The 14,294-nt window shown below is 42.7% G+C and overlaps 1 long non-coding RNA gene across 1 annotated transcript in view; it reads left to right on the plus strand.

Moving 5' to 3' along the window:
* Positions 1-1,274: 1,274 nt before the first annotated feature.
* LOC122465599 overlaps positions 1,275-14,294 on the plus strand; it is a 29,731-nt gene continuing 16,711 nt past the window's right edge. The window contains exon 1 of the long non-coding RNA XR_006290544.1: positions 1,275-1,427. This is a non-coding gene — a long non-coding RNA (uncharacterized LOC122465599). The remainder of the gene's footprint in view (positions 1,428-14,294) is intronic.

A 14,294-nucleotide genomic window follows, 5' to 3' on the forward strand; every position in this document is an offset into this window, starting at 1 on the left:
GGCATCTTAGAGACTGACAAATTTATTTGAGCATAAGCTTTCGTGAACTACAGCTCACTTCATTGGATGCATGCAGAGGAAAATATTTTCCACTGCATGCATCTGATGAAGTGAGCTGTAGCTCATGAAAGCTTATGCTCAAATAAATTTGTTAGTCTCTAAGGTGCCACAAGTACTCCTTTTCTTTTTCCCAGTCCAGAAGAAGAGCTTTGCATAAACTTGAAAGCTTGTCTCTCCCACCAACAGAATTTGGTCCAATAAAAGATATTACCTCACCTACCTAATCTGTCTAATATCCTGGGACCAGCACAGATACAACACTGCAAACAATAGTGAGACAAAGCCATATGTGTAGTGTGCCCACTAATTAAGAGCTAGAAAAACTGCTGGATTGAATGTAGAAGGTTCCAGAGGCCTTTAAATATTTTCTAGACATGGAGATTAGGGGGTGGAAAATACATAATTTTAATTAAGATCTCAGTTGCTGTGCTTGGCAGAGCAGTATCACTTTTCTTCAACAGTCATTCTGTCCAGGTTTCTTTCTTTCTGTCTGTCTGTCTCTCTTTGTAATGAAGAAATGGATTTTGACAAATCACATGGCTTTGTAAATACATTGTGGGGCAGGGTGAGTCCTTTCAGTAATGTGCTCTATCGTAATAGTAACTGTTGCTCTTATAACACTTTTCATCCTAAAATCTCAAAACATTTTACAAACATGAATTACCCTGAGAGGTAGACAAGTAGTTTGGATAAGCTTATAAAGAAGGAATGGGCCCAATCCTTCAGCCTGAAAAGCAAGCAAAGCTCTCATTAAAGTCAAGCATCTCAGTCAGCTAGTCAGTGGTAAAAATAGGTAATAGAACCCATGAGTCCTGACTTCCAGACCCATTACAAACTCTAGACATCACTGCCTTTTCGTTGTCATTGGTTACTTGTTCTCAAAGTGTAGCGGAACCACTGAAGGTAAAATTATAAGGGATATTTTCCCGTTGTATTATATTTACTTACTATGAATATAAAATTAGCTAAGAGAATGCTTCGGGGCCTCTTTCATTTCCATAACCTCTTCTGTTGATCTGTGCTAAGTTGATTTTGAAAGGAAAGTGGTAACAATGTGTGTTCTCTGTATAGAGGTGTTGTGACGGCACCGCAGGGGTTAATCCTTCCTAGCAGAGGAAACCACGCCCTGGAAGCTCTGCTGGGCATGCTCCATCTGGAGAACAGATATAAAAGCCTGCAGAGCTGCTCAGTCTGGGCTGACTGCTGGAGGGGAAGGAGGTATGCTACCAGCTCCTGAGGAGGAACAGCCTGCGCACCAGGATCTGGAGGCCAGCCAAGCCGGGACGCACCCTGATGCCCAGATGGAGTATATCACGGGAGGGGAACAGACCAGAGGACCCCCCCAAGTGGAGAACCTGGTGTTTATGGTAGGAAGTGACCCAGGGGAACTTTAGAGGCAAATGGCATTAGAGCCACACAGATGCTTGTCATGTTGCGGACGGATCCCTGCTGAGGTGATGGCAAGGGGAACTTGCCACTACCAGGGCCCTGGGTCAGGATCTGGTGGAGAGGGTGGGCCTGGGTTTCCCTACCAGCGCCCCCCACATGGGAATCCTATGGACTCTGGCCACTAGGCTGCACTACCTCACCTGTGAGGGGGATTGTATGGCCTTGGCCATTAGGCTGCACTGCTCCCATGCGGGGAGTGAGTTATATGGACCCTGGCCATTGGGCCACACTGCCCTGACCCTTGGGGTGAGTTATCTGAACTCTAGCCACTAGGCTGCACTACCCAGCTTGCGAGGGGGATTGTATGGACTCTGGCCATTAGGCGGCACTGCTCCAATGTGGGGAGCAATTTATATGGACCCTGGCCATTGGGCCATACCGTCCAGACGTCTGGGGCGAGTTACTTGGACTCTGGCCGCTAGGCCCACTACCCCGACCAAGGGGTGATTGGGTGGAAGGAGGCCATTAGACCGCAACCGGCCACCCCAGAGAGACGGGCGCACGAACTTGGGAGTGGCTAGGTTCCGACACCCCTTCCCGCCCCTGCAACAAAGGGGTGGTGCAGTGCCAGGCCCGCCACAGATGTCAATGTCACAACCTTTATCGTTCAGGCTTTTCCTGCCTTTGGGGTTGCGTGTATGGTTGTTCATAGATAGGGATTCAATTATGTCATACCAGTGTCATGGAACCCATGAATTTTGTAACTTATATGGATCCTGCTGCCACAAACTAACAGTTTGTCCATTTGTTTTGATCAGCTGCTGCACACTAATAAGTAGTTTGCTTTGATCTAGTCCTCTTTGAAACAGGACTACATTAAAGTGAACTAACACTGTTAATGTGGAACAGTTTGTTAGTTTGTTCGGTCTAGTTCTCTTTCAGAGAGGACTAGATCAAAGTGACCTAACAAGCAGGATTTACAAGGTTGCTGTGACCATAGTGTGAAAATATTTATTTTCACCTCTGAAAGTTCTGTGAATTTTGCATAATTTTACTGTGACAAAATCTTCTCCAGCCATACTCCTTGATCAGAACATGGCAGGACTAGAAGTAGGCCAATGACTAACTTTTCAGCTGGCCCACAATTTTAGGTGTGGTCAATCCCAACTATGAAGCTCTTAAATGAATAAGAAGGAAAGCCAACATTTTCAGTAATGAGTTTCTGATGTTAGGCCCACAAATCCTTATTTGAGTTCCTAAATAGGTTGTTTTAAAAAAAAAAAAAAAAAAAGGTGAGCACCTAGTGTTATGTTCCCGACATACACAAAGAAAATTTAGAGTATTTTATGTTTTTATTTTTCTGGAAGATTGAAATGTAGCACTACTTTATTTCTTAGAATTCAGAATGATAATACATATGAACCTAAAACCAGAGAGACAAAATAGGCTTCTCCCTAAAATAGAGCAGTATAACTCCTCACCTTATTTTAGGCTGGCTGGCTACAGACTGACTGCTGCTAGATCCAGATCACATGCCTCCCAACAGAACCTCCCATCCTGTAAGTAGGACTAGGAAAGCCTGAAAATTTAAAGTGACAGCTTACAGTTGTAACATAGCCTTCAATATGCCATACCTACCACCTCCTATTGACATCAGTGGGAGCTACTGAGCACTTTTGCATATGTCAGAGATGGAGACAGGGACAGAGACTGCAAAGAGCAGGTAAAACTGAAGGTACAATGCCAGATGCAGAGTAAATGTTAGTGTGTGGGTGTAGGATTGGTCCAGGCACTATAACTAATTAAAATATAGAACAGGACTTTTGAAGACAAGCCATACAGCCAGGGCTGGACTCAAAGAGCTCAGTGTACTTAATTTATTGGTGTGGCATTAACATGCGCCAACCTGAGCCATAGGACTGATTTAAGCACGTTCAGTTTTAACAGTCTGGTAGTTACTGAATTTCTATTGCATGTGGATAAAAGGGGACCTGTCAGGCATTTACACAGTTTGGACCATGGGAATTTGGACCACGATGTTTTTACTATGCCTATTTAAGGGTATTGCCGCCTATTTAACGGTATTGCCTTCTATTAAACTAGAAACTGTTGGATCTAATATTTGATGGTATTTGCTGCTTCAGATCATTGGGGGGTGGATGAGTGTCCTGGAAGCATGATGGTCTTTGAACACACCCTCCATAATGAAATGTTGTGCAGTAGTTTCTGACATATGGGTAAATAGTACAATATTAACCTTTCAACAGATTGGTTAGCAAGAGCTTCTTTTAATCTAAGCCATATTCATGGGTTGTCCTTAATTTAATGAAATTCCTCCAGTTTTTCCTCATTACTTTCAATCGTGGTATTACATTAAACATTTTCATTTCTTGGGGTTCTCTTAAAATAAAGGAAACTTGTGAAATTGTCAGCTCATGTGCCATGTTTTATCCTGAGCTACATGCTGTCTGATGCACTGTGAATTTGAGGCCTCTGATCTTTCATAACCATTTCCATTCTTACCTACACATTTGAAAATTCCTCACCTGTGGTCTCTATACATGTGATTATTATGACTCAGGCAATTTCCATATTCTCTGGTTGTAAAGATGTAAGTAAATCATTTCTAATGTTTCCTTATCCTTTGTGCTGAATTTTCCATTGTTTTATTATGTTTTCTTTTTTCTTTTACCATTTGTCTGACAGGCACATATAATAAGCTGATCTAGATGCTTTGATTTTTGGGGTTTCATGCTCCAATTTATTTTATATTTAACATTTTTTAACTAGCTCTAATGTTTCCTTTTTAAATATTTTTTTCTTTTTATGATTAACGGATAAAGGAACCCTGCCCTTAGTTAGCCTAACGTATGATGTTGAAGTAAGCTTGAAATATATATATTATGTAACTGTCACCCATGTGCTGCCATTCATAGCTCTGAAAAGGTTAAATATTTACAGCAATCAGAAGTCAATGAAAAAGTAAATTACAATGGGGGAAAATTATCAAAGGGGCTAAGGAAGTTAAGAATGTCTTACTGAAAAACATTGGAATGTATGCTCCTGAATCCCTTCAGCCCTTTTGACAGATTTCAGAGTAACAGCCGTGTTAGTCTGTATTCGCAAAAAGAAAAGGAGTACTTGTGGCACCTTAGAGACTAACCAATTTATTTGAGCATGAGCTTTCGTGAACTACAGCTCACTTCATCGGATGCATACTGTGGAAGCTGCAGAAGACATTATATACACAGAGAGACCATGAAACAATACCTCCTCCCACCCCACTCTCCTGCTGGTAATAGCTTATCTAAAGTGATCATCAGGTTGGGCCATTTCCAGCACAAATCCAGGTTTTCTCACCCTCTGCCCCCCTCCACACAAACTCACTCTCCTGCTGGTAATAGCCCATCCAAAGTGACCACTCTCTTCACAATGTGTATGATAATCAAGGTGGGCCATTTCCTGCACAAATCCAGGTTCTCTCACCCCCCTCCAAAAACCACATACACAAACTCACTCTCCTGCTGGTAATAGCCTATCCAAAGTGACCACTCTCCTTACAACGTGCATGAAAATCAAGGTGGGACATTTCCAGCTACTACAGGACAGGCCTAACAAAGAAAATAACAGAACGCCACTAGCCATCACCTTCAGCCCCCAACTAAAACCCCTCCAACGCATTATTAAGGATCTACAACCTATCCTGAAGGATGACCCAACACTCTCTCAAATCTTGGGAGACAGGCCAGTCCTTGCCTACAGACAGCCCCCCAACCTGAAGCAAATACTCACCAACAACCACATACCACACAACAGAACCACTAACCCAGGAACCTATCCTTGCAACAAAGCCCGTTGCCAACTGTGCCCACATATCTATTCAGGGGACACCATCACAGGGCCTAATCGCATCAGCCACACTATCAGAGGCTTGTTCACCTGCACATCCACCAATGTGATATATGCCATCATGTGCCAGCAATGCCCCTCTGCCATCTACATTGGTCAAACTGGACAGTCTCTACGTAAAAGACTAAATGGACACAAATCAGATGTCCAGAATTATAACAATCATAAACCAGTCGGAGAACACTTCAATCTCTCTGATCATGCAGTCACAGACATGAAGGTCGCTATCTTACAACAAAAAAAACTTCAAATCCAGACTCCAGCGAGAAACTGCTGAACTGGAATTCATTTGCAAATTGGATACTATTAATTTAGGCTTAAATAGACTGGGAGTGGCTAAGTCATTATGCAAGGTAGCCTATTTCCCCTTGTTTTTTCTTACCCCCCCCACCCCCCCAGACGTTCTGGTTAAACTTGGATTTATGCTGGAAATGGCCCACCTTGATTGTCATGCACATTGTGGGGAGAGTGGTCACTTTGGATAGGCTATTACCAGCAGGAGAGTGAGTTTGTGTGTGTGGTTTTTGGAGGGGGGTGAGGGGGTGAGAGAACCTGGATTTGTGCAGGAAATGGCCCACCTTGATTATCATACACATTGTGAAGAGAGTGGTCACTTTGGATGGGCTATTACCAGCAGGAGAGTGAGTTTGTGTGGAGGGGGGCGGACGGTGAGAACCTGGATTTGTGCTGGAAATGGCCCAACTTGATGATCACTTTAGATAAGCTATTACCAGCAGGAGAGTGGGATGGGAGGAGGTATTGTTTCATGGTCTCTGTGTATATAATGTCTTCTGCAGCTTCCACAGTATGCATCCGATGAAGTGAGCTGTAGCTCACGAAAGCTCATGCTCAAATAAATTGGTTAGTCTCTAAGGTGCCACAAGTACTCCTTTTCTTTCAGCCCTTTTGAAAATCTCCCCCAACATTCACAAGTGTATTTAAATGCCCATATCCATGAATTTTTAAGCTTCTAAAGTAAACCGCTGTTCAGATTATATTTTAAATGGCTGAAAAAAAAACATGAGGAACCTTATTGTTATTGTAAAAGAACCTTAGATTTTTTAAAATTCTTGACATATCAACAATTCTGAACATACACTTCCGAAAATCTATTTCCCTTCCCCTCTCCCGTCAGAAGAATGAAGGAACAATCTTCTACAGCTGCCTCAACTTTCTTGGTAATGCAACACTTCCTTTTTTTGCATAAAGAAAAGGAATGCTATTGGCATCTTAGACTAACCAATTTATTTGAGCATAAGCTTTCGTGAGCTACAGCTCACCTCATCGGATGCATACTGTGGAAAATACAGTGAGGAGATTTATGTACACACCATGGAAAAAAATGAGTGTTATCATACACACTGTAAGGAGAGTGATCACTTAAGATGAGCTATTACCAGCAGGAGAGTGGGTGGGGAGAAAAACTTTTGTAGTGATGATCAAGGTGGGCCATTTCCAGCAGTTAACAGGAACGTCCAAGGAGCAGTGGAGGGTGGGGGTGTGGGAATAAACATGGGGAAATAGTTTTACTTTGTGTAATGACACATCCACTCCATCTCTATTCAAGCCTAAGTTAATTGTATCCAGTTTGCAAATTAATTCCAATTCAATAGTCTCTTGTTGGAGTCTGTTTTTGAAGTCTTTTTGTTGTAATATTGCAACCTTTAGGTCTGAAATCGAGTGACCAGAGAGATTGAAGTGTTCTCCGACTGGTTTATGATTGTTATAATTCTTGACATCTGATTTGTGTCCATTTAGTCTTTTACGTAGAGACTGTCCAGTTTGACCAATGTAGATGGCAGAGGGGCATTGCTGGCACATGATGGCATATATCACATTGGTGGATGTGCAGGTGAACAAGCCTCTGATAGTGTGGCTGATGTGATTAGGCCCTGTGATGGTGTCCCCTGAATAGATATGTGGACACAGTTGGCAGTGGGCTTTGTTGCAAGGATAGGTTCCTGGGTTAGTGGTTCTGTTGTGTGGTTGCTGGTGAGTATTTGCTTCAGGTTGGGGGGCTGTCTGTAGGCAAGGACTGGCCTGTCTCCCAAGATCTGAGAGTGATGGGTCATCCTTCAGGATAGGTTGTAGATCGTTGATGCGTTGGAGAGGTTTTAGTTGGGGGCTGAAGGTGAAGGTTAGTGGCGTTCTGTTATTTTCTTTGTTGGGCCTGTCCTGTAGTAGGTAACTTCTGGGTACTCTTCTGGCTCTGTCAACTTGTTTCTTCGCTTCAGCAGGTGGGTATTGTAGTTGTAAGAGTGCTTGATAGAGATCTGGTAGGTGTTTCTCTGTCTGAGGGGTTGGAGCAAATGCATTTGTATCGTAGAGCTTGGCTGTAGACAATGGATCGTGTGGTGTGGTCTGGGTGAAAGTTGGAGGCATGTAGGTAGGAATAGCAGTCAGTAGGTTTCCGGTATAGGGTGGTGGTTTTGTGACCATCGCTTATTAGCACCGTAGTGTCCAGGAAGTGGATCTCTTGTGTGGACTGGTCCAGGCTGAGGTTGATGTTGGGATGGAAATTGTTGAAATCATGGTGGAATTCCTCAAGGGCTTCTTTTCCATGGGTCCAGATGATGCAGATGTCATCAATGTAGCGCGAGTAGGGGCATTAGGGGACGAGAGCTGAGGAAGCGTTGTTCTAAGTCAACCATAAAACTGTTGGCATACTGTGGGGCCATGCGGGTACCCATAGCAGTGCTGCTGATTTTGAAGGTATACATTGTCCCCAAATGTGAAATAGTTATGGGCGAGGACAAAGTCACAAAGTTCAGCCACCAGGTTTCCCGTGACATTATCGGGGATACTGTTCCTGACGGCTTGTAGTCCATCTTTGTGTGGAATGTTGGTGTAGAGGGCTTCTACATCCATAGTGGCCAGGATGGTGTATTCTGGAAGATCGCTGATGGATTGTAGTTTCCTCAGGAAGTCAGTGGTGTCTTGAAGATAGCTGGGAGTGCTGGTAGCATAGGGCCTGAGAAGGGAGTCTACATAGCCAGACAATCCTGCTGTCAGGGTGCCAATGCCTGAGATGATGGGGGCATCCAGGATTTCCAGGTTTATGGATCTTGGGTAGCAGCTAGAATGCCCCAGGTCGGGGTTCCAGGGGTGTGTCTGTGCGGATTTGTTCTTGTGCTTTTTCAGGGAGTTTCTTGAGCAAATGCTGTAGTTTCTTTTTTCATGTTCTGTGTGTATGTCTCCTCACTGTATTTTCCACTGAATGCATCCAATGAAGTGAGCTGTAGCTCACAAAAGCTTATGCTCAAATAAATTGGTTAGTCTCTAAGGTGCCACTAGTACTCCTTTTTCTTTTTGCGAATACAGACTAATGCGGCTGCTACTCTGAAACCAGTCATTAGTTTGCATAGTTCTTATGTTGGTCAAAGCAGGGGATTTGAAATCTTGCGTGACCAATGTGGTAGACTTTTTTTTAATCCAGATTGCCATTATCTCCAAAACCATTTCTTGGTTTTCCATCTTATCCTGTCCAGAATATCTGTAAATGTTTCCTAGGAGAATTATTTTTACCCTTTCTATTTTTTTTTGTTTCCTTTCCATTTCTCTTGGCCATCTACTCTGGTGTCCAAGCTCCATCTGCTTTTCTCCTCACAGACACAATGTCTTTCCTCATCTACATGCTAAACCTCTGCCTCCTGCCCTGTTGTGTCTATTGTCTGATTGTTATCAGTTCCATATCCTGGCCTTTTGAAATTCCGACAGTGTGTAGATAGAGCCACATTTTAGTTATACTAATTACGTCATATCTCTCTCTGAATCCATAGCCTGCAATCTTGCTTAGTGTGCCCTTAGCTACCAAATAAATGCATTTCAATTTACTTCACTCTTTTTTTTTTTTCTTACGGTATGTCTACACTGCAATACAAAGACAAACAAAAAAGATGCTCTTACTCAGGTTAGCAGCTCAAGTTAACGTCTATAAGGGAGGCTGGGTTTGAATTTGACCTGCTAACCTGAGTTAAAAGCTGAATTGCCACGTCTTTACTGAAATTTTAATCAGCATTAGCTAGCATTGGTTAGCTAATTTGAATTAAGAGCACATACTTTTAGACACAATAACCTTTCCAGGCTTCTGCTCTGCCCTTCCCTCCATTCCATCCACTGTGGTTTTGTTATGTGGCTGTTACTTGTCAAAAGTATTTCACTAGGGACAGGACCAGCTCTACCATTTTTGCCGCCCCAAGCAGCGTGCCGAATTGCCGCCACTGTGAGTGGCTGAAGATAGAAGCTGGCGCCGATTTGCCGCTGCCGCGGAAATGCCCTAGGGGCACACGGACTGCCGCCCCTTGCAGATTGCTGCCCCAAGCACCTGCTTGGAACACTGGTGCCTGGAGCCAGCCCTGACTAGGGATAAGTGGGTGATAGTGTTGTAACGTTGATGATCATCCCAGGCTACTGACGTCACATAACTAGAAATGGGCTTGAACTGAATTCTTAATTTTATTAAGATGTTGAAGTAAAAAGAAAACAGTACAGAGTTTAAGCATAGAAGTTTCTGGTTATCAGGGAATAAGGTACAGATTATCAAGGGGTGCGAAATTCGGTTTAGGAACAGGTGGCGTAAGGAATACATAATCTGCAATCTCCCTGTTTGGGGGTAAAAGTTTAACAGGTCAAAGTACAGACATTGAGATATGGGGGTATGTTGTTCATATAATGGCTATGTTCAGGTGTGGAGTGTAATGAGTGGATACCATGATGAGGATGGGTTTACCCTCATTTGGTACTACACTCACATCCACCCTGCCCCCCCTTTGAACTTTGGGAGAAATTTGCCTCCAGATTTGATAGTGAACATCTGAGTTTAGGTTTCTCTCTGTAATGGGCTGAAAAAGGATTAAATCCAAACACTGTCAGATTTATGGGAAATTAAAAATCTAGTTCAGCCACAAGAAGATCTCCATGATGTTGCTGAGAGGAGGCATTTAATACATTTATTTTCTTACCAGGATTTATGGATAATATCTCCTGGGTTGGCCTTCGGCACAAGCGTAAGACCAGTCCATGACTTCATGCCAACAGAAGCTCCTCAATGTTTTTGTTTTTTTTTTTTTTTTGGTTTGGTGGCTGTACCAAAAAGAGTTGATTTAGAACCAAAGCTGGCTGGCTTTTTTTTTTTTTTTTTTTTTTTTTTTTGTATCACTGGAACAAAAAACCCCCCATCATTCAAGTCAAACAATTTGACAATTTTTTAGAAGAAAAAGTTGATTCAAATCCTGTTTACAACAGATTTCAGGAGCATTCTCTTGTTCTTCATACCAGCAGGATCTCAAATTGTGATGTAAATGACATAGTACTACCTTAAAATGCACAATGGCACCTTTCGTGTGCACCAGCAGGGTCTATATAGATCTGTTACTATGCAACTAGTAACAGTGTACTAGTGTACTTCAGAAATCACACTCCTGTAGTGCACATTACTCCACCCTGTAGACAAGCTCTTAGTGTGGGGGTTTGGAGGAGAGACAATTTGTGGGGCTTGCTTTGAGTGCATGTGCCTCGTGACTGAATGCATTAGAGAAGCTGTTGTACAGCAGAAAGTTTAGAATTGAGATTATCACACCACTTAAACCTTATCCAAGTCAAACGTCTCCTTGATCCATCAATTGTCATTTTATTTTCTCCTTTGTTTTCCAGCGGTCTGAGAGTAAAGGGGGTGCTTTGCCTCAAGTTATAGACACATGCACGAATAGGTTGAAATACATTCCCTTGCCTCAACCTAATTTTGTAGTGTAGACCAGGACTTAGTCATACAGTCCTTGAGCGCTGTTCCCTTTAAGCTGTGCACGTGTGTGCATGCACACAGATCCTAAACCTTGCATACACGGCGAAACACCGCATGCACAAAAATTTGCATAGAAGCACAACAATTTGCATAGAAGAAATTTTTTGCGCACACGGCCTGTCAAAAATTCAAGGGAACATTGTCCTTGAGTGGAAAAGACAGTATGGAAAAAATGGTAGCAACATTAAGAGACAAATGATATGTGATATCTGTAATATCATTTGAAATGTGGTTACCAATGTCTAGGACTCCAGCCATGTGGGCAGTTTACAGATCTCGACTTCTACAGCTGATTAATAGCTTCTCCCAAAATATTGGGTGAGTTTAACTTTACTGTCTTGAAAATTTCTTTATAGAATAAGAAGAGTAGGAAAGGAAATTAGTGTTAATTTTCTTCTAAGTAATATAACATATACAGTGGATGGATGGCAGCTTGATCTTGTGTTTAAAGCCCAGAAAAGGGAATTAAGAAGTCTGGATTCTATTCTTTGGAGGAGACATGGTTAGAATGTGCTGCAGTCAGTAGCTGGTCCCTGGGGAGGGGGAGTATTGCAGCTAGTGTAGATTAGAGCAACCTTTGGTTTCTCTCCGGTGTACTGAGATAGGGTAAAGAATTAAGGAGCTATAATGGAGTTTCCTAATGGTCCCACCACCTCATTCTGCTTTGCCACAGTGTAAACTCAGGAAAAACTTAGTCTGGCCCGAGAGTTTGACTTGGGCAAGTCACCTAACCACTTGGTGTCTCTGTTTCCTTATCTCTACAATAGAAATATTTATCTCATGGGTTTATTTTGAAATTCAAAGCATTTTAAAAGTATTAATGAATTAAAATATTGGATGGAAGACACTGTTGTATGTTTGTGCAGTTTATTGACATAACTGTTTTGTTGTTTTGTTAATAAATTAGCCTATTTTAAACCAACAATAAATAGCTAGTTAGAAGTTGCTCTTTAATTAAGGATCCAAAATTTTTTACTGACACTACTGGAGATTCTTCAGAGTGATTTAAGACCGGGCCTTGCTTGCGGTAGATGGTCTTCAATACAAGTCTCACAGTACCCTTAAACCATGATCCATGAGACCATCTCCTCCCTTGTACCACTTCCTTTGAGCTGGAATCCTGCAGCAGAGGATAGTTCAGTACTACATGCCCCATTAAAGGAGCTTATACAGCATCCTGGTTCTCTAGCTTGGGGTGGGTGGGAGACAATCTGGTACCTAAAAAGTGCTTCAGAAGACCAGGAAGGGGAATACTGATGGCCTGGCAATGATTTATAATATTACTTGAATGATACAGCAGAACCTTTCAGTGAGTGTAAAACAAAGAGTTGCCAGTGCCATATTACACAGCTTTCCAAACCACTAAACCTGTTCCTTGGCCCAGGCTTCTCTCCCTTCCAAGCCCTCATAAAAATTTATTACAGATGGGTATTGAGAAACTACAGAAAAATCATTCAGCGCTCTAACAGCATCACTGCCTTAAGATGGGCTCACAGGTACTTTTTTTTTTTTCCATCAGGGAAGTCTCTCTCCAACATGGTTTAATTCTCTCTTCCAAACTGCAAAGAGAATTTTATTGCTCTTCCTGGGATAAACAAGGGATAAAGTATCAAAAAGCTTATATGAGCAGGCTAGACTTCAGTCATTCTTGCAGTTGCAGGCACAGTTTCAGCTGCTGTGCAAAGAGCTTTGATGCTATTCTTAGCCCAAGTATTATTTGGCTCATGGGGTTTTAGGGTAACTAACTGCCCAATTTATCAGAAGAGGACAGTTGTGTGTAATTTGGCTTCACTTCTGCTATGGATCTATCATTCCATCAGGGGCATATAAAAGTCCAAATGAAAGCAGACGTGGGAGACAGAGTGATTTGAGCTTGGAATTGAGGGCCGCAGTAAAGGGGCGATATACATATACACCAGAGACCAGATCTTGGCTGGTATTCTGTTCTTTTGAGTCACTCTGTCAGCACAAAGGAGATGGAGAGCTGGCTTAAAGGGCCAGTTGGAGATTTCTCTTACATAGGAGAATCACCAGGTGGCATTAATTTGGCATAGCTGCTTATGCACTACTCACTCCTACTATCCAGCATAATGGATGCATCAGAATGCTACACTATATCTGTCTGGTGTCAATGGAATATCCTGCAGGGGGCATTATAGCAGGCAGAGGTTAGAGCACTGGAGACTGAACTAGTCATAGTCACAAAGTTTAAGGCAAGATGAGACCACCAGATCATGGTAGTCTGACCTCCTGTCTATCATGGGCCACCAACACCACGCAACACCATACACTAAACCCCACAACTGAAATTAGACCAAAGTATTCCAGCCTACAGGAGACTAATCTATTATATGCCACAGGTAGAGAATAGGAGGGGCCCATCAGTGGCAGGGAACCGATTAAGTGAAATATACACAGATACTCCTGGCAAGTGACCTGCATTCCATACTTCAGAGGAAGGCAACTCCCCCTGCTCTCGCCCATAATCACTGCCAGTCTCACCTGGGGGAAAATTCCTTCTCCACCTCACATCTGGCAATCAGTTAGACCCTATCATGTGAAAACACTTGAAAGAGAGGATGGTTTTTGCTGCCTTAGAGCACCAGCCCACCCTGACCAGTGTCCCATCTCCAGCCACAGCTATCTCAGATGCTTCAGAGGAGGGAGACAAAAAACAAAACACTCCAAAGAGAATACATTGGGGGGCAGAGGGGAATTCCTTCCTGCTCTCCGCAGGTAACCAATCAAGTCCTGAAGCCAGATTTTAGGAACATCAGACATGAACCAGAAGTGACCTTCCTACACACATCACAAGCACCAATCTCTGACTGCTCCCAGGATTAGCCTGGGTTGCATAGTGGTAGAAAGTCACCTATGCTACCCCATCTCATATGTGCCAAGCTCAAGGGTTTCTGAGGATCTGGCCCTAAACAGCAATAACAATGACATACAATATGGTAATATTTATTGCTGAATAATGCACAGACAACACAGCATTTACAAAGAAATAGGATCAAGTAATACATCTTAGCGCTGATGATGTGGGGAAGACAGAAGTTTAACTCTTTGAAGATTTCAGCTATGTAGTCCTAAATCCAAATATTTACTTGGGCCCTGATTCATGTACATTCTTGGC

The sequence above is a fragment of the Chelonia mydas genome, chromosome 4 (genome assembly GCF_015237465.2).
Source record: "Chelonia mydas isolate rCheMyd1 chromosome 4, rCheMyd1.pri.v2, whole genome shotgun sequence".
Classification (NCBI taxonomy): domain Eukaryota; kingdom Metazoa; phylum Chordata; order Testudines; family Cheloniidae; genus Chelonia; species Chelonia mydas.